The sequence below is a fragment of the Callorhinus ursinus genome, unplaced genomic scaffold (assembly GCF_003265705.2).
Source record: "Callorhinus ursinus isolate GAN/ISIS: 27379988/994484 unplaced genomic scaffold, GSC_fseal_2.0 scaffold44, whole genome shotgun sequence".
Lineage (NCBI taxonomy): Eukaryota > Metazoa > Chordata > Mammalia > Carnivora > Otariidae > Callorhinus > Callorhinus ursinus.
The window spans coordinates 10,943,345-10,970,424 of record NW_027397106.1 but is presented as its reverse complement, the minus strand read 5'-3'; positions in this window follow the sequence as shown (position 1 = coordinate 10,970,424).

The following is a 27,080-nucleotide window of genomic DNA, read 5'->3' as shown; positions in this document are numbered from 1 at the left end:
ACGTCTTCACTGTAAAGGGGAAGGAAATGTGTTCTAGAGAATGGGAGTGGTGTCTAAGGTCACAAAGCCAGCAAGTGGCAGATGTGGGACTTTGCCGTGGGAACAGTCATGCTCAGTTTATGCTCTCTCCTTTGAATCCATGTACTGGAGGTCACTTTCTGGCATGCAGAGTGACTGCTGGGCTCTTCTCCAAGCACGAGATTCCATATCGTGCTGGATGAGGCAGGGTCAATTGCCTTTAAGACCTGGAGTTCTGGAATCAGATAGACCAGGTTCCTTATCTCAGCTCTACAATTTACTAACTCTGTCATTCAAGGCATGTTACTTGTTCTCTTTAACTCTCTGTTTCCACATCTGTAACAACTGATGATACTTTGTGCTTCCTGTGATTGTTGAGAGGTTTAAAGGAAATAATAATGTTTATAGACTGCTTGCTTGCTCTGGGTCATATTCTGTACTAAATGTTTTATATTTTTTTCATGTAATATTTATAATTTGCTCAAAGTGCTTCAGCCATAAATTAGTAAATGTGTGTGTGTATATATATATGTGTGTGTGTGTGTGTGTGTGTGTGTGTGAGTGCATGCACACAGACACATACCCGTACACATACCAGTTAGGAATGCCACACACACACACACAGACACAGACACACAGACACACACACACACACACACACACACACCTCCCAGTATAGGACAGGAACATCATTTAAGCCTTTAGTACACTGACTTTAATAAATAGTAGTGTCTTATGGAAGGCACTCCTGTGCCCTTCCTGTTGTCCCATGAAGCTACCAGGGCTCACACTCTTTGTCTTTCTGCCCTGCCAAAACCTTAGTAGAAGGCTTCCACTCTCAAGGTCACAGGATAGCTGCTCAGCCATACTCCATCTGTGCTTCAGGCTGTCAAATAGCAGGAAGGAAGAAAGTAGGAGCAGAAGGGCAAAGCATGCTAGCCTGGAAATGTTGCCCAATGATATGTAAGTGCTTCTGCTTACATACCATTAACACCTCTATCTACCAGAAAAACTTGGAAAGATAGTCTTTATTTGAGTTTATTCTATCCCCATATGTATGAAATGAGTAGGTAACTGGCAATTTCTGCCATATATTCATCAAAGTCAGGTGAAGATTCTGTATAACCTCCAGTTTATGGAGAAGCATGTGTGTATGTGTACACTATTATAATAGTATATTGTATATTAATAATAAATATTATTTTATATACACTGTATATTCTATTTATATTTACATTTTATTGTAAAGAAAACATGGCTGCTTGTCACATATAGCACTCTAGTCTTAGTATTTGTAGAGGTCAGGAATATAAATATGATTTGCACATTGTCCCAGTGGATTGGTGGCTGGGATTTCGGGCAGAATTTAAACCAAAGAAAATCATCACAGAAACAAAATGATTTGTTATATGTTGTAGTAACTGAAGCAGGATTCAGAAAGGAGTATAACAGCAGAGAAAGGGCAAATCAGATAGAAGTGGGAACAAAGAGAGAGCTATGGAAGGAAATTCACCTAGGTACAGAGAAATTGTCTAGGAAAGAGAGCCATATCTATAAGTAGGATATCTGGATGATATTCTTGCTCAAGAATTTAGGAAGCTGTTTGAGAGATAGTCTCATCTAACCTTGAGTTCAACAGATTGAAAAACCAAAGAGAGAGAGACACAGAGAGAGAGAGAGAGAGAGAGAGAGAGAGTTCTCCAGTTTATATTTGGGATTAGAAGGGAAATGTAATAGCTTGTAATAAGGTGCTCCAAGTTGAATTGAATAATGAATCTGTATACTTACATTTAATGGCATATATAAAATAAATGTCTTACCCTCACTGCCTCCCTGAGCTTGGGCTTTCTTCCACAGTCCTTACTGAGCAGGGCCATTGGGGAAGACAAATAGCGAAGGGCCACAGAGCTAAGTTTGAAGTCTTAGAAGAGAATCTCATGGGACGTTGACTGAGAACCATAGCAAGTTACTTGTGGTTGAAGTTTTCTGGAATTTTTCCAATCTAAGATACTCTGAGCTCATTTTGTCATAGGCCTTCATGACTTGACAAATAACATATTGACTAGTTCCTGTAGTTTAATAAAAAACAGCATGAAATCTTCTGGGCGTATCAATTCCTTGTCAGCTGTGTTTGAGGCTAAGAATACCTAACATGTAGTAAGCACTCAATAAAAATGTAATTAAATTTATAAATTAAAATAAGTGAATGAATAACTATCTAGGGAGTACTTAGTGTGGCTCCAGTAAATGGCAATATGGTTATAGTATGTTTACCTACTCAGCTAGTATTAGTGCTGAAAAATTAGCTTGCATGAAGTACAATTTGAGTTTTTATTTTTTAGTATTTGATTGAATTCTGTTCCCCCCATTTTTTTTTTAAGTGGAAGCCTTACAGATCCGAGTCTGATTATCTCAGAGTCTTTCCAACTTTGTTTATGTGATGGTAGTGTTTATTCATTTGATAAAGGTATTGTCCTACTGTGTTCCAAGCAGTGATCTGATTCCTTCTCTCAAGGAGATTTTGGCCTCCCAGAAAATAAAGACATAAAGCGTCAGTTAAAATATAGTACTATTATGTATGTGCTGACATACAATGATGTAATGCTATAATGACGATTGGCACAGGGTCCTCTGGCAACAAAGGGAGGCAGATTAGTGTCATTTTTAAGAGCCTAAACTTGGATTTTGAAGTCTGTATTTAAGTTTTCTCATCTGCATATGGCCCTCACTAGCTGTGTAATGTTTGGCAAATTACTATATTTCTCAGGGCCTCAAGTTCCTCACTTGTAAAGTGAAGCTATTAGTAAGATTCATCTCAAAAGGTGTTGTGAGGACTTAAAGAGATACATTTATAATGAGATCAGTTAAAATAAAATAAAATTCCGTAGCATCACACTACATCCTACTATTGTCTCTCACCAAGCTCATCTTCCCTACCCTTTTCCTCCCTCCCTTCACACCAGCCACACTTCCTCCAGGGCCTGGAGTCCACCAAGCTTTTGCTACCTCAGGACCTCAGCACATGCTCGTTCCTTGTCTGCAATGCTCTAACACCCCAGTTTACATTCTGGAGATTTTGACCCAAGTATCTTTTTTCTCATTCCAAAGTGTAAATAAATCACTTTGCTGCCTTCTCTCCTAACTGCCTATTATTTTCTTCCACAGAACTTGTCATAATTTGTAATTATACATTCTGTTGTATCTGTATAGTATTTTTTTTTCAGTTAACTTTTTTTTTATTAACATATATTATCTGTTTCAGGGGTACAGGTCTGTGATTCATCAGTCTTACACAATTCATAGCGTTCACCGTAGCACATACCTCCCCAATGTCCATCACCCAGCCACCCCATCCCTCCCACCCCCTCCATTCCAGCAACCCTCAGTTATTTATCTTTCCCATTAGATGGTAGCTCAAGGAGGGTGAGGACTCAGTTCAGGATGAATCTTGGCAGACAGGATATACTTTAAATATTTGGTATTTAATGAATAAACAAATGAATGGAAACATGACTTTGCATGTAAAGCGTTAACACTATGTTTTTGGCTCTTAGTAGATATCTTTTAAATGCCAAATTCTATCATTTCAAAGAGGAGGTATCAGATTTAAATTGTGGGAGAAGACAGAAAAGTTTTCTTAGAAGAAATGACACTGAAGATGAATTTGGAGGTCAAATTTTATATCCCCCTTTACAGAACTCATGTTTTCAGGCTATATCAGTAAGTCTTATGGAAATCCTGAAGAACTTTAGAGAAAAAAAATGACTAGTCACTTCACGTTTGAAATTATTTAACATGGTTTCTTCTGAAGTGTTCAAAGCATTGCCTCACGTCATCTCTTTGAGGTAGGCAGTAATACAGATGATTATTTCTGTTTCAGAGGTGGAGAATTATATAACAAAAATCAAAAGTTAAGTCAGGCTATGTAATAGAACTTCTGGAAGAGATGAAGGACTAGAAGGCAGAGGGCAGCAGAGCAAACTTGAAAGCCTACAGGTCAAGGAGACTATTACTGAATTCCCAGCAAATTACACATTTGGCAGCCATAGACTACATGATGGAGCTGATCTGCCCAAAAGGGGCATGCAGGAAAAGGGAGTGGCCCAGTTCAAGCAGTCTGGACCCCCCAAGTGAAACTCACCAGAGCCTCATTAGGAATCTGGATGTCTCTGTCTTGGTGGGCCTTGGCCCTCATTCTGTGGACTGAAATGACCTCCAGTAGGTAAAATTAAGACGCTGATAAAATCTGAAGTATTGCAAGGTGCTCATAGTCGTAGGAACATTTTCCAGAAAATGTTGAAGATTTCAGATCTGAATGTCTGTTTATGAAGTTTTGTAAGAAACTATCATTCTAGTGCATACTCTGATATTTCAACTCTGCCAGTCTAAGCTCATTTACAGAACTTAACCAAAGATGCTGAAGTACTGAACATCTGTTTTCCCTAAAATGAATGGAAGGCAGAAGGATTAGATCTTCTTTTTGTGAAACCCATCAAAGTTTACAACAGGAAGAGAAGGGTTTTAATTTCTGTTAAAAAATATTTTTTAATTAATTTATTTTTATTCTCCCTTGGTCTCTGGCCCCTAAAGTAACAACTCTCTCAGAAAAGATGACAACAGAGACTATCAAGCCTGACTTTTCATTTTCTTCTCTCTCAGCTTTGGCAGGCATGACCCAGCCCATCTGAATGGCTGGACTCAGTGTCATTCTTGAAATGAATACAGTTGCTTTCTCTGCCTGACATGACAATCTCAGAGACTGAGGCTATGACTGCTCTGAGTCAACATTTATTTAGTGTTCATGATAGGCCAGACTCTAAACTAAGCTCTAAGAATGCAAAGACAATAAAACAAGATCACTTCCTATGAGGAACTCTAATGTACTGAGTAGGGAGAAATGCCAACAGTTTGTTGCAGTGTGATAAGTACTCTGTGCTAGGCATACCTTCTACAGAAGACCAGGAGAGAGAGTAAAGCCATTAAATCATTCGTTTATGGAGCATCTGCTCAAGGCAAGACCTTGCCCTGTAATTGGGGAGGAGAAACACTGAATAAGAAGTTGCTTTTCCTCTATGCTCCTATGAGAGGCAAACACATAGATAAATAACTTAAAAAATATATAAGAAAATCTGAAGTGCTCTGTGTCTGAGAAGACACCTATTTCAAGCATTATTGCAGACTAGAAATTCTAAAGGCCTCCCATACCTAACAATTCTCATTAAAATGTTTTAATATATATATTTAAAATGCATTGTTGAGCTAGAAACCAAGTAAAGGAAAACCTAAGAGGTTGGAAAATAAAGCAAAAGTACAAATTCAGAAAGGTAAGCCAGTGGTGAAAATCAGCTCTTCCTCTAAAATCATCTACTATTTCCCCATGACTTAGAGCATTGGTTTTGCTGATAAATGCGGGTCATGAAGAAAGACTAAAACTGTCCCAGGAGGGATATCAGACTAGAGATTAAAAAAAAGCCCAGATGTCCAAAGTTATAGTCAGTGAAATGGTGAACTAGAAAAATTCCTTCCTTGACTTTGACTCTGGGTGGGAAGGAAGAATTCTCCCTCAAGCGGGCCATCACAGAGGTTTGGAGCCCAAATTCATACTTTTGTGTTTGAGATACCTTAAGCTGAGAATTTATTATATAGTGACCCTATGTTGGTAGTGTCCTAAGATGCTTAGAAGAAGCAAATATAAACCCTCCCTGGAGGAATGTACCTTTTAAATCTGGGTCTCAAAAATTCCCATAGAGGAAGTTTATGGAATATATGTTTATGATAACAAAATTTTAAAATTCAAGGAAAGAAGCAACCAAGAACATAAGTAGTCAAAACAAACAAAAAAAAAAACACAAAATAAAGCACAAAACAACCAAACAACTTAAAAATAAAGACAGCAGCCTCAGGCCCACAAAGACATTAGATACTATAATGATTGAATTAGTATATTTAATGTGTTTAGAGAAATAAAAATATATTGAAGTATAGAACAAGGGATTTTAAAAATGAATAGGCAAATTTGAAAGGATTCAAATGGAAATTGAAGAAATAAAAAAATACAATTAAAATGAAAAGCACAATGAATAGGTTAAATAAAACATTAAACAAAGCTGAAGAGAGAATTAATAAATAGGAAGATATTTGAGGGAATCCAGAATGTAGCAAGAGGAGGAGTTAAGATATTATAAAAGACAAATCAAGAAACATGAAAGATACAGTGAGACAATGTAATAAATGTCTAACTGGGCTTCTAGAAGAAAAGCAGAGATAATGTAGAGAGGCACTGTTTGAAGTAATAAGGTCTGAGAATTATCTAGAAATGATAAAAGAACTATGAATCCTTAGAAACAGGGAGTCCACAAAGTTCCAAGCAAGTTGAAAAGAAGAAATCCACATCAAGACATTTTATAATTAACTTTCTTTATATCAAAAACACACCAAAACCAAAACCAAAAAACCTTAAAAATAGAAAAAAAACAGAATTTCTATGGAAGAAACAGAATGACATCTAACTTCTCAATAATAACAGTATAAACTAAAAGAACAAGGAAACTATCTTCAGAGTGTCAACCTAGTTTTGTGTACTTAGCAAAATTATCTTGCAAGCTTGAGAATTACATAATAGTTTTTTTCAGGCACACAACACTGAAAGACTTTTTTTTTTTAATCAATAGTACACCCTAGTTTTGCAAGAAAAACAAATGACCAAGAACCATTTGTATAAACAATAACAATATTGTTTAATTTTGTGGGTATAATAGTGATATAACTAAAATATTATGATAATTAGACTTTCTTTGATTAAATACAGATGTTACAATATCTAGGTTAATGGTTAAAATAATAAAGGAAGAACTTATAATTCCAAAATAGTTGTGGGCAGAAACAAAGAGAAAAAAATTTCACAAAAATATGCAAGAAAGTACAAAATAAAAGTAGAAATGAATTGAAATATATCAATGATCATAACAAACGCATGTGGGCTAATTTTTTGATGTCAAAAGATGAAATTGCCAGACTGAGAAAGAAACAAAATTCAGCTATATATTAAGTTCAAGAGACATACCTAAAACAAAAGAATTCAGAAAGCTTGAAAGTGAAAAGATGGAAGAACAGACATAAAAATTTGCTGAAACTCTAATCATCAAGGAAATGAAAATAATGATACCATTAACCCAGCCTCCAGGTAGCAAAAATTTAAAAAATCCATGTTTGGCAAGAATGTGGAGCAATAAGAACATTTATATACTACTGGTGGAAGGATAAATTGGTGCCATCATTCTGGCAAGTGCTTTGACATCATCTAGTAAAGAAACTCACATACATTTGTCACGGGATACATATATAAGAATGTTCATAGTGCAGTGTTTGTAATTTTCAAACTAGAAAAAAATCCAAATGTCCCATCAAAACAATGGATAAGTGTGGTATATTCATAGAATGGAATACTATGCAGCAATAAAAAGGAAGGAAATACAGCCACACAAAATAGCAGATGTTACAATATTGAACTAGTATTGAAAGAAGGAATGCACAAAAGAATACACAGTTAATGGCACCATTTATGTAAAGCACAAAAAATAGGTTGAATAAACCATAGCATGAACAGTGAACTAATCATAGAACAAATCTCAACAAACCTTCAGTTTCATATCAACTATCTTATGTAATCACACTTCAGTTAAACTAGAAATCAATAATAAGGATATGTTTTTATTTTTTTTATTTTACAGATTTTATTTATTTATTTGTCAGAGAGAGACCAAGAGCACAAGCAGGGGGAATGGCAGGCAGAGGGAAAAGCAGACTCCCCATTGAGCAGGGAGCCAGATGTTAGACTCAATCCCAGGACCCTGGGATCATGACCTGATCCGAAGGCAGATGCTTAACTCACTGAGCCACCCAGGCGTTCCATAAGGATATGTCTTTTGTTTGTTTGTTTTAACTGATAATTTTTTTATTATTATATTATGTTAATCACCATACATTACCTCATTAGTTTTTGATGTAGTGTTCCAAGATTCATTGTTTGCGTATAACACCCAGGGCTCCATGCAGTACGTGCCCTCTTTAATACCCATCACCAGGCTAACCCATCCCCCCACCCGCCTCTCCTCTAGAACCCTCAGTTTGTTTCTCAAAGTCCATAGTCTCTCATGGTTCGTCTTCCCTTCCGATTTCCCCCCTTCATTCTTCCCTTACTGCTATCTTCTTCTTCTTCTTCTTTTTTAAATATATAATGTATTATTTGTTTCAGAGGTACAGATCTGTGATTCAACAGTCTTATACAATTCACAGCATTCACCATAGCACATACCCTCCCTAATGTCTATCACCCTGCCACCCCATCCCTCCCACCCCCCGCCACTCCAGCAACCCTCAGTTTGTTTCCTGAGATTAAGAATTCCTCATATCAGTGAGGTCATGTGATACATGTCTTTCTCTGATTGACTTATTTCACTCAGCATAATACCCTCCAGTTCCATCCATGTCATTGCAAATGGCAAGATCTCATTCCTTTTGATGGCTGCATAATATTCCATTGTATATATATACCACTCTTCTTTATCCATTCATCTGTCGATGGACATCTTGGCTCTTTCCACAGTTTGGCTATTGTGGACATTGCTGCTATAAACATCGGGGTGCACATACCCCTTCGGATCCCTACATTTGTATCTTTTGGGTAAATACCCAGTAGTACAATTGCTGGATCATATGGTAGCTCTATTTTCAACTTTTTGAGGAACGTCCATACTATTTTCCAGAGCGGTTGCACCAGCTTGCATTCCCGCCAACAGTGTAGGAGGCTTCCCCTTTCTCCACATCCTCGCCAACATCTGTCATTTCCTGACTTGTTAATTTTAGCCATTCTGACTGGTGTGAGGTGGTATCTCATTGAGGTTTTGATTTGGATTTCCGTGATTCCGAGCGACGTTGAGCACTTTTTCATGTGTCTGTTGGCCATTTGGATGTCTTCTTTGGAAAAATGTCTGTTCATGTCTTCTGCCCATTTCTTGATTGGATCATTTGTTCTTTGGGTGTTGAGTTTGATAAGTTCTTTATAGATTTTGGGTACTAGCCCTTTATCTGATATGTCATTTTCGAATATCTTCTCCCATTCTGTCCGTTGTCTTTTGGTTTTGTTGACTGTTTCCTTTGCCGTTCAAAAGCTTTTTATCTTGAAGTCCTAATAGTTCATTTTTGCCCTTGCTTCCCTTGCCTTTGGCGATGTATCTAGGAAGAAGTTGCTATGGCTGAGGTCGAAGAGGTTCCTGCCTGTGTTCTTCTTTAGGATTTTGATGGACTCCTGTCTCACATTTAGGTCATTTAACCATTTGGAGTCTATTTTTGTGTGTGGTGTAAGGAAATGGTCCAGTTTCATTCTTCTGCATGTGGCTGTCCAATTTTCCCAACACCATTTGTTGAAAAGACTCTTTTTTCCACTGGATATTCTTCCCTGCTTTGTCAAAGATTAGTTGGCCATAGAGTTGAGGGTCCATTTCTGGGCTCTCTATTCTGTTCCATTGATCTATGTGTCTGTGTTTGTGCCAGTACCATACTGTCTTCATGATTAGAGCTTTGTATAGAGCTTGAAGTCCAGAATTGTGATGCCACCAGCTTTGCTTTTCTTTTTCAACATTCCTCTGGCTATTCGGGGTCTTTTCTGGTTCCATACAAATTTTAGGATTATTTGTTCCATTTCTTTGAAAAAAGTGGATGGTATTTTGATAAGGATTGCATTGAATGTGTAGATTGCTCTAGGTAGCACTGACATCTTCACACTATTTGTTCTTCCAATCCCAGAGCATGGGACGTTTTTCCATTTCTTTCTGTCTTCCTCAATTTCTTTCATGAGTATTTTATAGTTTTCTGAGTACAGATCCTTTGCCTCTTTGGTTAGATTTATTCCTAAGTATCTTATGGTGTTGGGTGCAATTGTAAATGGGATCGACTCCTTAATTTCTCTTTCTTCTGTCTTGTTGGTGTATATAAATGCAACTGATTTCTGTGCATTGATTTTATATCCTGCCACTTTACTGAATTCCTGTATGAGTTCTAGCAGTTTTGGAGTGGAGTCTTTCGGGTTTTCCACGTATGGTATCATATCATCAGCAAACAGTGAGAGTTTGACTTCTTCTTTGCCGATTTGGATGTCTTTTATTTCTTTGTTTTCTGATTGCTGTGGCTAGGACTTCTAGTACTATGTTGAAGAGCAGTGGTGATAGTGGACATCCCTGCCGCATTCCTCACCTAAGGAGGAAAGCTCTCAGTTTTTCCCCATTGAGAATGAGATTCGCTGTGGGTTTTTTGTAGATGGCCTTTAAGATATTGAGGTAGGTACCCTCTATCCCTACACTCTGAAGAGTTTTAGTCAAGAAAGGATGCTGTACTTTGTCAAATGCTTTTTCTGCATCTATTGAGAGGATCATATGGTTCTTTTTCTTTCTTTATTAACGTATTGTATCACATTGATTGATTTGTAGATGTTGAACCAAACTTGAGGCCCGGGAATAAATCCCACTTGGTCTTGGTGAATAATCCTTTTAATGTACTGTTGGATCCAATGGCTAGTATTTTGGTGAGAATTTTTGCATCCATGTTCCTCAGGGATATTGGTCTGTAATTCTCCTTTTTGATGAGGTCTTTGTCTGGTTTTGGGATCAAGGTAATGGTGGTCTCATAAAATGAGTTTGGGAGTTTTCCTTCCATTTCTATTTTCTGGAAGAGTTTCAGAAGAATAGGTATTAATTCTTCTTTAAATGTTTGGTAGATTTCCCCTGGGAAGCCATCTGGCCCTGGGCTCTTGTTTGTTGGGAGATGTTTGATTACTGCTTCGATTTCCTTAGTGGTTATGTGTCTGTTCAGGTTTTCTATTTCTTCCTGGTTCAGTTTTGGTAGTTTATACTTCTCTAGGAATGCATCCATTTCATCCAGATTATCTAATTTGCTGGCATAGAGTTGCTCACTTGTAATTGTATTTCTTTGGTTTTGGTTGTGATCTCTCCTCTTTCGTTCATGATTTTGTTGATTTGGGTCATTTCTCTTTTCTTTTTGATAAGTCTGGCCAGGGGTTTATCAATCTTGTTAATTCTTTCAAAGAACCAGCTCCTAGTTTCGTTGATCTGTTCTACTGTTCTTTTGGTTTCTATTTCATTGATTTCTGCTCTGATCTTTACTATTTCTCTTCTCCTGCTGGGTTTAGGCTTTCTTTGCTGTTCTTTCTCCAGCTCCTTTAGGTGTAGGGTTAGGTTGTGTATTTGAGACCTTTCTTGTTTCTTTTTTTTTTTTTAAGATTTCATTCATTTTTTTGAGAGAGAGAGAATGAGAGAGAGCACGAGAGGGAAGAGGGTCAGAGGAAGAAGCAGACTCCCCATTGAGCAGGGATCCCAATGTCGAATCGATCCCAGGACTCCAGGATCATGACCTGAGCCGAAGGCAGTCACTTAACCAACTGAGCCACCCAGGCGCCCAAGACCTTTCTTGTTTCTTGAGGAAGGTTTGTATTGCTATATAATTTCCTCTTAGGACTGCCTTTGCTACATCTCAAAGATTTTAAACAGTTATGTTTTCATTTTCATTGGTTTCCATGAATTTTTTAAATTCTTCTTTAATTTTCTGGTTGACACATTCATTCTTTAGTAGGATGCTCCTAGCCTCCATGTATTTGAGTTGTTTCCGACTTTCCTCTTGTGATTAAGTTCTAGTTTCAAAGCATTGTGGTCTGAAAATGGGCAGGAAATAATCCCAATCTTTTGGTACCGGTTGAGACCTGGTTTGTGACCTAGGATGTGATCTATTCTGCAGAATGTTCCATGGGCACTAGAGAAGAATGTGTATTCCGTTGCTTTGGGATGGAGTGTTCTGAATATGTCTGTGAAGTCCATTTGGTCCAGTGTGTCATTTAAAGTCTTTATTTCCTTGTTGATCTTTTGCTTAGATGATCTGTCCATTTCAGTGAGGGGGGTGTTAAAGTCCCCCGCTATTATTGTATTGTTGTCAATGTGTTTCTTTGCTTTTGTTATCAATTGGCTTATACAATTGGCTGCTCCCATGTTAGGGGCATAGATATTTACAATGGTTAGATCTTCTTGTTGGATAGACCCTTTAAGTAGGATCGAGTGTCCTTCCTCATCTCTTAATACAGTCTTTGGTTTAAAATCTAATTTGTCTGATATAAGGATTGCCACCCCAGCTTTCTTTTGGTGTCCATTAGCATGGTAAATTGTTTTCCACCCCCTCACTCAATCTGGAGGTGTCTTTGGGTCTAAAATGAGTCTCTTGCAGACAGCATATCGATGGGTCTTATTTTTTAATCCAGTCTGTGTCTTTTGATTGGGGCATGTAGTCCATTTACATTCAGGGTAACTATTGAAAGATATGAATTTAGTGCCATTGTATTGCCTATAAGGTGACTGTTACTGTATATTGTCCGTGTTCCTTTCTGGTCTATGTTACTTTTAGGCTCTCTCTTTGCTTAGAGGACCCATTTCAATATTTCTTGTCGGGCTGGTTTCGTGTTTGCAAATTCCTTTAGTTTTTGTTTGTCCTGGAAGCTTTTTATCTCTCCTTCTATTTTCAATGACAGCCTAGCTGGATATAGTATTCTTGACTGCATTTTTTTCTCATTTAGTGCTCTGAATATATCATGCCAGTCCTTTCTGGCCTGCGAGGTCTCTGTGGATAGGTCTGTTGCCAATCTAATGTTTCTACCATTGTAGGTTACATATCTCTTCTCCTGAGCTGCTTTCAGGATTTTGTCTTTGTCTCTGAGACTTGTAAGTTTTAGTATTAGATTTCGGGCCGTTGACCTATTTTTACTGATTTTGAGAGGGGTTCTCTGTGCCTCCTGGATTTTGATGCCTGTTTCCTTCCCAAATTAGGGAAGGTCTCTGCTATAATTTGCTCCAATATACCTTCTGCCCCTCTCTCTCTCTTGTTCTTCTGGGATCCCAATTATTCTAATGTTGTTTCATCTTATAGTATCACTTATCTCTCGAATTCTGCCCTTGTGATCCAGTAGTTGTTTATCTCTCTTTTTCTTAGCTTCTTTGTTTTCCATCATTTGTTCTTCTTTATCACTAATTCTCTCTTCTGCCTCATTTATCCTAGCTGTTAGAGCCTCCATTTTTTATTGCACCTCACTAATAGCCTTTTTGATTTCGACTTGGTTAGATTTTAGTTCTTTTATTTCTCCAGAAAGGGTTTCTCTAATATCTTCCATGCTTTTTTCAAGCCCAGCTAGTATCTTTAAAATCATCATTTTGAATTCTAGCTCTGGCATCTTTTTAATGTCTGTATTGATTAGGTCCCTGGCAGTCGATACTGCCTCTTGTTCTTTTCTCTGAGGTGATTTTTTTCCATCTTGTCGTTTTGTCCAGAGGAGAATAGATGAATGAGAGAACAAAATGCTAACAGGGTAAGAACGTCCCCAGAAAATATACACTAATCAAATCAGAAGAGATCTGAAACCGGGGGAAAAGAAAGGGAAAGAAAGAAGAAAGAAAAAAAAAAAAAAGAAAAAGATAAAAACAAAAACAAAACAAAAAACAAAAAACAGAATATGTTCAAATATGATCAGGCTGGTGCATAGATCAGTGCCACACACTAGATTTTGGGCCTATTTTGTTCTGTTAGAAAGAAAGTGTCTCCCAAAATTTTAAAGAAAGGAAAACTTATATATGTATAAAAATAAGGGTTAATATAATGAAGGGATGGAATATGACTGTAAAGATGAAAATTATAAAAGATTTTATAAAAGGAATTGATAAGATAAGAAGTTAGTTGAAAAAAGAAAGAAGAGGATTTAAAAAAAAGTAAAAGAGAGGGAATATGATCAGGCAGGAGACTAGATCAAAGTCATACACTAGACATTTAGGGTATATTTTGGTCTATTAGAAGAAAGTGTATCCCAAAATTTTAAAGAGAGAACAAATATATATATATATATATATATATATATATATATATATATATATATACACCAAAAATAAGGTTAACTACTATGAAGGGATAGAATATGAGTCTAAAAATGAAAAATAAAAAAGATTTTTTAAAAAAGGGATTGATAAGTTGGTTGAAAAAGGGAAAAAGAAAAATTAAAAAAAAGATAAAGTGAAAAAAAATTAATTTTGAAAGACTAAAGAATCATGGGAGAAAAGCCATGAATTCTCTGTGCAGTATTCCTGTAGTCCTGGAGTTCTGCCATTCTCATTGATTGGTAAACTCGGTCTTGGCTGGCTGTTCTTGCTGATCTTCTGGGGGAGGGGCCTGTTGCGAGGTTCCCAAATGTCTTTGCAGGAGGCGGAATTGCCCCGCCCTTGCCAGTCCTGGCTAAGTAATCTGCTTGGGTTTGCTCTCGGGAGCTTTTTTGCCCTGCAAGCTTTCCACACAGATTTGGAGGACGAGAGTGAAAACGGCGGCCTCCCAATCTCCGTCCTGGAGGAGCCGAGAACTCGGGGCCCCGCTCCTCAGTGAGACCCCAGAGAAAAGCAGTCAGTCACTCCTCTCTCCCCAGTATCCGGCCGCACTCTGTGCTGACCTGGCCTGTGACAGAGTGTTTCTATCTCTGGCACCTGACTCGGTGTGGACTCTCCCAACCCAGCAGATCCCTGTGGTGTGCTCCCACACCGCTCCCCCCCGGGGGAGGAAGGGGAGTCTCCCTGGCTCTGCTGCTTGTTGGGTCCCTGCTGGAAGAGCAGTGGCCCCACTGTGCTGCAGGTCACGGTTTATGGCAACCCTGAGCTGAGAGCCCGTGCCTCTGCTCCGTCTCTGCGGCCGGCTTCCCTGCTCCGATACCTGGGAGCTCTGCCACACTCAGGCACCCCCGGTCTTTCTGTGACCCCGAGGGTCCTGAGACCACACTGTCCCACGAGGGTTCCACCCCCGCCCCCCCACTCAGCCACTGGAGCAACGTCCCTCAGCGGAGCTGACTTCTAAAAGCCGATTTTGTGTTCCACTGCTCTATCACTTGCCGGTAGCGGCCGACGGAGGTCCCCTCCCCCGCTGTCTGTCCTCCCGAATATCACCTCGGATTCACTTCTCCTCACGTCCTACCTTCCAGAAAGTGGTCGCTTTTCTGTTCAGAGAGTTGCTGCTATTCTTCTGTTCCATCTCCTGTTGAGTTTATAGGTGTTCCGAATGGTTTGATCCCTATCCAGCTGAATTCCTGGGACCAGAGAAAATCCAGGTCTCCTACTCCTCTGCCATCTTGCTCCTCCCCAAGGATATTTTTTTTAAAACTCCCATACATTTTACAGTGTTTAAAGAGGTGGGATTTGTATTTGAAAAGATGCATAAGAGCATCAACAGGAATGTATAGTAGCTATATGTCAATGATAGTTGACATTATGGAGTGATTGCTTAGTGTCAGGTGCTGCTCCAATACTTTATCTATATTATCTCATTTATTCTCCTAACGATCTTATGAATTTAGTCCTTTTATTAACATTATTTTACCATGAAGAAAACCAAGTAACTTGCTTAAAGTCACACAGTTCATATGCAGTGGAGATGAGATCCAAACCCAGGCCATCTGACTACAGAGATTGTCCTTAACCACTCTGCTCTGCTGGCTGAGAATAGCAAATATGGAGAAACGGGGAGATGAGAGACATGTTTGTGGAACACGTGCGCAGATGCAGATGGACTGTGGGGAGTGTTGGTGATAAAGATGGAAAAGTATCTTGTATTGGAAATGGAGCAATATTTGATAAACTGGATTAGTTGTGTGTACTAGAGAAACTCTGAAGATTATGGATTTTGAAATGGGACAGTGAAATCTGTATTTTAGGAAGATCAGAGCCTTGTCACGGAGGAGAAATACTTGAAGGGTGAGGTAGAGAGACCTTTTACCAGAAATGAGAAAGGACCTGTGCCAGAAAAGTTTGGATAGAAGAGAAGTACATGAGAAAAATACATTTCTGAGGGAGAATTAACATTTGCTACATGATTAGATGGGAATGGTGATTCCGAATTTCCAAAACTTTGCAACTAGCAAGATTATGATACCATGAACCAAGATAAGGGATGAAAATGGAAGAATAAGTATGTAGGGGAAGTTGAGCCCCAAGTTGGACATGTTGACTTTAAGGTATCTGTGAGATAGAAATCGAGGTGTTTTGTTGATGCTAGAAATGTGGCTCAACTCAGAGGCTAACTCAGCACAAAAGGAAGGGCTAGAGATGGAGGTTTGGGCATCATCCTCCATGGTGATAAAGCCTCATGGGCAGTTGCCGAGACAAATTGCTTCAGAGCAGCGAGACCTAACCCCAGATGGTGAAGGTTGGAGGAGAGAAGGCAGGGAGAAGTGCAGACATCTTTGTCTGCTAATCTTTTAGGAAACTGGGTAGTGAAGAGAAAGTGAAGGAGAAGATGGTAAAGTAGAGGAAGATGGAGTCGAACTGTTAATAATCACTGACATTTACTGAGGGTTTATTAAAAACGTTACAAAGATTATCTAAATTAACCCTTGCAACTCTGGATTGGGTACTTTTTTATTTTTTTAATGAGTTTATTTATTTATTTGAGAGGGGGTGGGGAGAACACAGAGGGAGAGGGAGAAGCAGGCTCCCTGCTGAGCAGAAAGCCTGACATGGGGCTCAATCCCAGGACCCTGAGATCATGACCTGAGCCAAAGGCAGACGCGTAACCAACTAAGCCCCCTGGGCGCCCCTGAAATGGGTACTTTTGTTACTGATGTTTCATGGATGGGAGAATGGAAGCACAGGAGATGAAGATCACACAGCTAAGCGGTGGAGTCAGGATTTATACATAGGCAGTCTATTTTTTAAAACATGATACCAAAGCATGGCTGGATGCTGGGCAGGAGGTGAGATTTCAGCATGCTGGTAGCACAAGGAGAGTTGAACTAGGTTAAGGGTTGTGAAGACAGAGGGCAGGTGGAGCAGAAAATAGGGAGTGCTGGGATTAACCAGGAGACGAGGTGGGCACAGAGCCGATGTTTTCCTCTGGGAAGAAGGAGGGCTGGCAGAGCCACTTCAAGATGTGGGTGGCAGGAAATCCTGAGGTTCATTATTCTGGGTGACGTGGTCCCATATTTTGCTTGTGGAAATCATCCATCGAGGTACCAGGAGCCCAGAGTGGCTTTGTGGCACTGAGTGGGGGCTCTGGTTTGAAACAGCTAGGGCCACAGTGTGGAAACAGTGGCTGTAGAGTGGAGGGTTCTGATGTCAGCCCATAAAGTAAAAGTCACAATAATCAAAGTGACTTTAAAAAAAAAATCCCTTGTACGTGCACCCCAGTGTTTATAGCAGCAATGTCCACAATAGCCAAACTGTGGAAAGAGCCAAGATGTCCATCGACAGATGAATGGATAAAGAAGAGGTGGTATATACAATGAAATATTATGCAGCCATCAAAAGGAATGAGATCTTGCCATTTGCAACGACGTGGATGGAACTGGAGGGTGTTATGCTGAGTGAAATAAGTCAATCAGAGAAAGACATGTATCATATGACCTCACTGATATGAAGAATTCTTAATCTCAGGAAACAAACTGAGGGTTGCTGGAGTGGTGGGGGGTGGGAGGGATTGAGTGGCTGGGTGATAGACATTGGGGAGGGTATGTGCTATAGTGAGCACTGTGAATTGTGTAAGACTGTTGAATCACAGATCTGTACCTCTGAAACAAATAATGCAATATATGTGAAGAAAAAAAAAAGAAGAAGAACATAGCAGGAGGGGAAGAATGAAGGGGAGTAAGTCGGAGGGGGAGACGAACCATGAGAGATGATGGACTCTGAAAAACAAACTGAGGGTTCTAGAGGGGAGGGGGGTGGGGGGATGGGCTAGCCTGGTGATGGGTATTAAAGAGGGCACATTCTGCGTGGAGCACTGGGTGTTATGCACAAACAATGAATCATGGAACACTACATCAAAAACTAATGATGTAATGTATGGTGATTAACATAACAATAAAAAAATTATTAAAAAAAATCCCTTAAGTCTCTCATAAAGTACAGTATATATGATTTTGTGTATACTGTCCTGTCTCTCAATTAGTCTGACAGAACCAGATTTTCCTTTAGCAATGAAACAGATGGCTATTTCTTTGGTTGAGCACCAGAACGATGTGTTGGCTTGCACTGGGCCCCTTGGATGAGAAAATCCATGCATGAGGAGACTCCACTGTGCAGGGGGTCATACAAATATAGCCTGTGCAGACACACTAGGTGTGAGTCCTGGCATGGCCTGTTTGCTGTGTGATGGTGGGCAACTTTACCAGATTTTTCAGTCTCTGTTTCTTTTTCTGTGAACATGATTAGTATGGGCGCTGGCATTGATGAGATGCTCCAGTACTGGTAGAAAATAAGAAAACATGAAACCCAACAGCAAAACCAGTTGGTGTGGACAAGTAAAGAAGGATGGACAAAGGACCCAGCTGTGGTGGGAGAGCCTGAGACAGTGATCCATTTGGCCTTTGCCAGAGGTCCTCATGAGATGCAACGTACAGTGAGAGAGCACTTGATTGAGTTTACCCAGGGTTGAGCATCCGTGTTAATGCTCTGTGGGGCCTACCATGAGGTCAAGAGCAAAGGCGCATAGGGTGCTGGTAGGGAAAGTGGTGGAAATCGATGTATTAAGAGACTACATTGGGTGATCAGTGAGGGGTGAGAGGAGTTAATACACTAAGTGAATAAGGAAGAATCAAGCAACTGAGAGTTTGCTCACACTGCGTTTTAAGAGCAAGATCAGTCAGGATGAGGGAAGAGAGGAAGTAAAGTTTGTGAGGGGATGGTATGGAGAGGAAGGACTGTTCTTCTACTCTTAGGTTTTGTGCCTGGGGCCTACAAATTCAGCTGGCAAAAGACAGCTTAACAGGAAAGAAGAAAGCATACAAAGAGACCGTTAGACCTGGAGGCTTATATCCCATTTAACAAAGAGCAATAAATTATGGAGATGTGACAAGATAAAGGAAAAAGAGGTTTGGCCAGTAAACTGTGGAAAAGTGAAGAGGAAATATATAGGGGAAACTAATGGATGAGAAGGGTTATTTTAGTAAGGTTTGTTTGTACAGATTCATCTTGGCATGGACCCCCTTCTCTGGTAAGAAGAATGTTCTCTTCTTCCTGGTATAGGGAGAGCACCTTTCTCCCTGGAAATTTATGCCCTGTTTTTGCTTTTAGGTAGAAAGAACCCTTCCTGCATCTGCTGTTTCTCAATGGCCTGCAGCTTAAAATAATATGCCAAAGTGGCATATTTTGGGGTGGTATGTTTTGATCCTCTTCAGTGGAGTTCAGTCAGAGACAGCATCTGGAGATCGTCCTTCCTGATTTGGAGCTTTTCTTTCCACAGCGATGCCTTTCATGGACTGAGGATGGTCAGAGCCAACCAAACACTTCCCTTCTGAACTCAGATTTGAATAGCGTGTCACAGCACGTTTCTGTGAGCAGTCATGAGAGCCTTGTTATTTTTAAGGACGATAGCCCTGTGTGTTGTGAAGATCATTAGGTCTGGCACCAAAAGCACGGGGGCTGGAACCATGCTAGGTTCAAATGCTGGCTCTTCCACTCATCGGCTGTGTGACCTTAGTCAATGGGACTAACTCCCCTGTTTCTTGGTTTTTCAGTCTATAAAAGGGGAGTAAGAGTGGTTGTTGAGAGGCGTAAATGAGTAATAGTCTTAGAACTGTGAGGAGCCCTTAGAAAATGCTAAATGAGCTGTTATTATTATGAAAATGGAAAAAGCTAATTTTTTAGCTGAGTGCATGCTGAGCGTTTTCTGGGCTGGTTCTAGTTTCACTGTCTAGCTTGCTCTGAATCAGTGCCACATACTTTGGAGTTGCCTGGATAGAATGAAAAGTGCCATCTGTGGTTGTGGAGCGTAGTGCTCTCTGTCAAGGGAATGACGCCGGGAGGGTGAAGTGTTCAGCCCAGGACTGTAACTTTGGGAGCATGGCACCCGTGTGAAGGAGCAAGGTCTATCCACAGGCATCTTCCCTTAGCCAGAACAGCGACAGATCTGTTCCCTCACTTTTTCCCCCTAGGGACATTTTCATCCTTTTACAGGAAATCTCTACCCTCAGCTCCTGGATTACCTTTACAGAGAGACCTGTACAATCACATCTATTGTTTGTTTTTCTGCCATAATTTTACCTTTTTTACTTTTTTTTTTAAAATCTGTGTAGTTTGTAACCTAATGACTGTTTCTGTAACATTCATCACTCTGACAGAGATAATAACACCCAAGTAGAACAAGGAATGAATAATTTAACAGGAAAAATTAGAATCCCGGTATAAGCTTCTTCAAAGAGATTTTCTGAATTAAAGGTGAGGTAATCTGTTTGGTGGAGAATAAATTAACCCTTTCTTTTGTGTTCAGAGCTCCTTAGAGAATTGTTTATAGCTGATTTGAATAAAGCTGAAACATGAGGTACTCTCTATGTATCTAAAAGCATCTGTGCATGATACTCTTACTATATAAAAAGTCCTTTGGACAGTTATTGCAACAACCTGTCTAGCCTTCATGTCTAACCTAGGTCCCCACCCGGCTGTTCGCAAGTATTTGCTAATGGAAAATAGAACAGGAGAAGCCATTAAGAGATGCTGGTATTGCCAAGGTCCAGAGGGGCTAAGGAAGATGTGGGGGGCTCAATGAAATGCAAGTTTAAACAAAGAGGAAATATGATTTATAGTTTAATAAACCATTATAATTTTGACTTAGAATTTCTTCTTGGGGCGCCTGGGGTGGCTCAGTCAGTTAAGTGTCTGCCTTCGGCTTGAGTCATGATCTCGGGGTCCTGGGATCGAGCCCTGCATCGGGCTCCTTGCTAGGCAGGGAACCTGCTTCTGCCTCTGTCTGCTGCTCCCCCCACTCGTGCTCTCTCTCTCTCAAATAGATAAATAAAATCTTAAGAAGAAAAAAAAGGAATTTATTCTTGAACTAGAAATCTTGAGGGCAGTCGCCAGGTAATGGTAGTGAAGAGTTCAAAGGAAAAAAAAAATAGGTTTTTAGTTTCAGTATCTCTTTTAAATCATGCCTCAAAATAAGGAATGAATGTTTGGGTCTGCAGCTGGGAGGTCAAAATGCCAATGGAGAAGAGGTTCTTTCTTATTGTAAACATATGAATTAATCATGACTCAAAAATGGAATCAGGAGAAAATCTACACCTGGAAATGGAAATTAAAGAAGAAAAAAGGTTTTAGTATATTTATTTGTATAAACATGCACACATACATGTATATACACACACATGATATAAATACACACTCATACTCACTGTCTAGTTCCTGAAAATCATGACCTCAAGTGGCATCAGAAATAATTCTGATGCGACACTTGGGAAGAAAAGCCAGCAGTAATGTTTTTACCTTGTGCTCAGTTTATCTAAAATTTTTGCTTAAGCAGGAGTCTTAACAAGATTTTAATACAAATTTCCTTACCCCTACCTTCCCCAAATCTGATACATTTTCAAAAGCAAACATTAAATTAAGTACCATGTCAGTTCTTGCGTGACGGAGCCTCAGAACTATAAAGAGGGCAAGGATACACAGAGACATCAAACCAGCAGGAAGTAAATGGTTCTTCTTCACGGCTTTGAAGTCTTTTGTTTTTAAAATTTGATCCATCTTCTTTCTTTCTTTCTTTCTATGTATCTATGTATCTATCTGTCTGTCTTTCCCAGAGTACAATGAACAAATGCATGGGACTGTCATTTCTACATATTTTGTACTTTTTCTTTTTTTTCTTCCAAATTAGACTTACAGAATTTACAGCCCAGAATACTGACTCTAGTCAATGCGGTCGTGGGTTAGTTCTCCCTCACAATTACTGGCTCCTCCAGAGGGCTGGGGTCAGAGACTTGATTAAATAAATTACAGCTTCGGGTCCCCTCCAATAAACCATGTCAAGCTTTAGGCAACCCAAAACAATGCTCCCTGTTTTAACCCATAATGGGCAGTTGAATTTAGTAAATGGCCTAATCACTGCAGCATAAATATTTATGGGAGAATTTTTCCAATTAAGGTAGAAGCTTGTTTAGATGCTATCAGTTTAGAGAGGGCTTTTCCAACAAGAAAATTACTGTTAAAAGACATCAGGAAATGGTTAAACTCCAGAAGGCTAAAAGGTCATAGAGTCTGCAATGTGCAAAGCTCGCGTTCCTATTAGTGCTGTCCGTATGCATTAAACCCTCGCCTACCCCTTTAAAAGGGGGATTAAAAAATAGCCCTTTGTACCTGGGAAAAAATGTTGGTTCATTCATATAAAAAATATTTATGTTGAGAAATAAAAATGTAGGCAATGAGTCAGCCAGATTTGGTGTTCTCCCATCTTTCACAACAGGCTGTACATGGGTCTTGCTTGTTTGCTGGTGTAGAGTCTGGAGGGTGGCACCAATGATCGTATTGAACAATTTTCGTAGTAGGTGCTATCAGCATGGACTCCAAGGATTCCTGTCGTACACACCCTAGAAAGAGATGTAAATATGCAATTTCCAAGAAAGAGCTGTATAAAATCTGAAATGTGGAGTATCGGCAGAAAAACTCCCAGAGGAGGAGAATATGTGATCTCGTGGGAATTCATTAATCTACCAAACAGTGTACATGCATGGTAAAATACCATATGGTATTTTACTCTAAAGGAAAACATAAAAAAAGAGAAAGAGAAAGTGGGAAAAAACAATCCTCCTAGCATGTGAACACAAAGTACTTTTGCCTGAAAATAAACTTACTAAGTTTATGGCACCAGAAACGCAGGAGAGTATCCTAGATGGTACCATTAGAGCTGAGAAGGTTTTAGAAACATTGCCATCTGATTTTGATTCTCCCTGGAAAATGGAATAAAGTAATAAAGATTAAGGTTATTTGGCAACGATTTCGGCAGTTAGCAATGACGTAAAACACAGCATAAACCACATAGGATGGGGAACATTGGTCTTCCATATTAGGATAACTTGTGTCCATTTAAGCCATAAGTATGACCAATCCTTTCCAATCACAGCTGTGGCAAAACCAGAAGGCAGTGAGACACATGAAAAAATATGAGACCATAAAGGGAGGCATTTGCCATTTCATAATTAAATTGGAGGAGAATCTACTTTAGGCCCCTACCCACCCCACACCTCTGCCCCATCCTCGGTGTGAACATGTTACGTTTCCAGAAAAAATGCCTCCAGGCTCAGCTGCAGCGATGACTTTGGCTTTTGCCCTTATTGTCCTCATCCTCCTGGGACTGCGGATGAAACAAACTGGCGCTCGAAACAGCACAGGTAGCAGAGCTTGAGGGGTCCCTGGAGCATCCCCTCAACCAAGAAAGTGCGTACCTGCAGATGTACAGAGCGTGGCTTTGAGGGAGAGCCACTCTGAAGCAGTGACACTTGGTCAGGGCTGAGTGACAGGTCTGAGGTTCTGCCTAGGAAGTCTCTGGGGCCGGGGAGAATGCAGTGGGGGGTTGTCTTTAAACACTTGGCCCACCGGGGTTGGCTTAGGGCAAGGAAACTGAAGTAAAAAATGTCTAATACTTGTTACTGCTCTTCTTACACCCTCCTTTTTAAAATGATGTATGTTCTTGGATTTTGCCTTTTATTTTCTGTCTTCAACTTAATGATATTAATTGCTTTCGAACTGAATTTCTCTCGAGTGGGAAGCTGAAGCACCCATCTATGGGTAGAACTCCTCTTAAATTTGAGATTGAGGACCCATTAGACATTGTGGTGGGAAGGAAGCCAAGTTACACAAATCTAAGCAGATTCTTAGTTTATTCAGACTCGTATCCTATCGTGTAAAACTACGTTGGTAGGTAGAAAACTTGTTTCTACTCGAAAGAGACCATGTCTTATTTTATTTTATTATTATTATTTTTTAAGAGAGGGTGAGGGCGGGAAGGGGGAGAGGGAGAGGGAGAGGGAGAGAATCTTAAGCAGGCTCCATGCTGGGCATGGAGCCCGACTTGGGGCTCTATCTCATGACCCTGAGATCATGACCTGAGCGGAAATCAAGAATTAGATGCTTAAGCTACCGAGCCACCCAGGTGCCCCGAGACCGTGTTTTATAATGTGGAGGATAAGAATCAGCTCAGATCTTTGTTACTACTTTTTTTTCTCTGAAATGTCGACTGGCCTAGATTTTGGGGAGGACACACTTTCTATGCTGTGTTTGCTCATGAACTTGCAGCAGGAAAATGACTGCGTTCAGGAAGGTCTCCTTCTAGATTAGATCACTAATACATGTGGAGATTTGGGATTTGGACCGATTTGATTTGGTTTTCTGATTTCCCATCTAGAAGTGTCTTGGAGGTCAACAAAGTGATGTTGATAATTGCTTTAGGAAAATGCTAGACAAATATAATATGTTGAAGACTTATTACTAGTTAAGAAAAGGAAGTTAATCTCCCTTCTGCATTGTCTTAATGTCTGTTTAAAGGAACCATCACAGACAATTTTAAGAGCTTTGGCAGGAGTGCTAGATCATCATGATTATCACATTGGGGCTTTGGTGGAGGGGCAATTTCCTGCCTTGTCTTTAGCTAATGCATATTGCAGTCTTGACCATCTGTAATGCGCTATAATACTTCTTTTTTCTGACATAAAGTCTTCGGCATGGGTACGTATTCAGGAACTTTTCAGAATGGGTATTTTTTATTATAAAAACTGTAATATGTCACTTAAACATAAGCCCGCTGATTATAACAGGCAAAACGTTCTTTAGGGTTAGCAAATTGCATGTAGTGACACGTCTCCATGGAGGTAGTTTTCCAAGTGGTGCTTTTCACGTGCTTTCTGGGTCTGTATATCTAAGTTCAGAGAGGGAGTGACAAAGAGGAGATGCTGGGTTTAACTCTGATTTGTTTTCTGACCTCAAAGGTTGAAGAGGCAGTTATTTTTGGAGCTAATGGCATGAGTTGAATTGGAAGATTTTTTTTTTTTTTTGATAGGGATAAGTGGGGCACTGTTTAACATGCATTCGGTTGTTTGCGCAGTGGCTGTGACTAGCCCAAACTAATACCCAAATGCTAAATGGTAAACAAAATAACAAAAGCAGAAAAGTAAACAAAATAACAAAAGTCTTAGGAAGCCTACTGTTCTCGTGCAAATAAATGAACCCATCTGAGACTTAAGGCTGAACCCAAGCTGTGCATCCACTTCCAACACAATGAGCTCTGTGGTGAGCTAGGTTGGCCGAATGGCTTGGATTTAATCCTTCACTCCAGCCACAAGTCAGTTCTGTTCTAAATGTTTGGGGCACTATGTAGTGCAGTTATGGAAATAAGTAGTGTTTTGCACACTCAGAGAAATCAGGACCAGACTTAAGAAACTTAGGTTTGGGATATAATAGTAATTCAATCTATTCTTTCTCTTTTTGCTTTGGTCCTTTTGTTTTGTTCTCATGAACACTACCATTTATAAGGAAATTCTGAATTTGTTTGCTGTTAGCAAAGTTTGTGCTATACTAGTCACGTGATATAAAAGAAAGACTAGTTTCCATAAAGTTGATTTGATTGAGTGCAAATGTTGAGGGTGCTGTTGAATGGCTCATGGTCTGATGAATGGGTTTAACATCTTTCAGGACTTAACATTCTGTTTTTCAGTCTTTTTCCATTTAATTCCATGTATGGATTTATGTTCTTTTACATTACCTCATTTTATATCAAATTCAATTATATCTACCATTAAAAATAACATGCAACACAAAGAGCACTGTAGTGAAAAAAAATCAGTCTTAATTTTAATAATGTACTGCATTACTGAGATGCTATTAAAACAAGTCCCAAATTTATCTCTTTTGTTTGTAACCTATTACTTTAAAAAATAAACCCACAACACACAATACTAATTGAATGTCACATTTGTATAGTATCTTAACATTTTTGACATTATTTTATGTCTACTACTTAAGAACAAATTTCAAAACCAGTATGAAAAAGACCAGATGATTTTATTACCACGTTTGGGTTAATATATAATTGGTTCACCACCAGTGTCCTTGATGGCTAATGGATGAAACTACTTTTTAATCAGATCACTTAAGTATTTCACACATGGCTGGAATAAGTTTTTTGGTGACTGCCATACTCAAGCAAAACCACTGGATTACCAAAATGTCTTTGTACACAAAAGGAAAATCTACTTTAAAAAAGTGTTTTTTTTTTTTTTTTTGGTCTTTTTAGTAAATGGCTGTAAGTGACCTGTGAAGTTTGAAATCCCAGATGATCTGCTGAGTTTTAAGGTGGACAGCATAATGATCTATGGTTTTTTTGAAAAAAAACGTTCAAAATTTAGACTCAGTATATGTTTCTAAGCAGGGGATTTTAATCATTTTCAGTAGGTAGAGGCTGAGAGACTCAATTTAGAGTTTCTGAGGCAAGTTTATAATCCAAAAGTTGGCACTTTGGCTCACTGTGGCAAAGACGACATTACTGTAACTCGAATACTTCACAACTAAGGAATGCGTGTCTGGAAGTTTCCTTCTGAAGTGAACTGTTCCTTCGGCTGATAACTGCAGTGTTGAGAGTTACACTCTGCCCCCCTAATTTCCCTCGCTCCGTGGCTAGTCGGAGTGTATATGAGAAGTCATGTATTCCGACAACTGGAGCCTCCTTTCCTAAGACCTTTCGAAAGCATCCATCTTTTACTTCTTTGTACACCTGCTGACAGTTTCTTAAATGGATCAGCAGTTTCCTTACTCTTCTACAGAACTGATGACAGTTTTCAAGGGGGGTATGAAAAATATCCTGGCCTTGAAGTTGTTTACACCAATATTCACAGTTGATAAATTGGGCTGTCATTCTGATCTTACCGTAGAGGGCAAAAAGGGGATTTAGTAGTGGGGTTGATCACGGCAATACAAGGCACAAACAGATCCTACATCCATTACCAGATTCCGTCACCATCTGTTGTTCTCCATCTCCGCCGAGGGCAGGCACAGGAGGCCTAACTGCTCCAGGAAGGATGCAGCCGGTAAGGCAGAGGGAAGGTGTCTGGGAAATAAAGGTGTTCAATCCTGACCTGGACGCCGGAGAGAGTTTATGGACCCCCCTTAACACTAAAGGGTTTAAAATAGAAACTGGAAACTCCACTGTCTGGGGACTCCCTTACTAAGCATTCT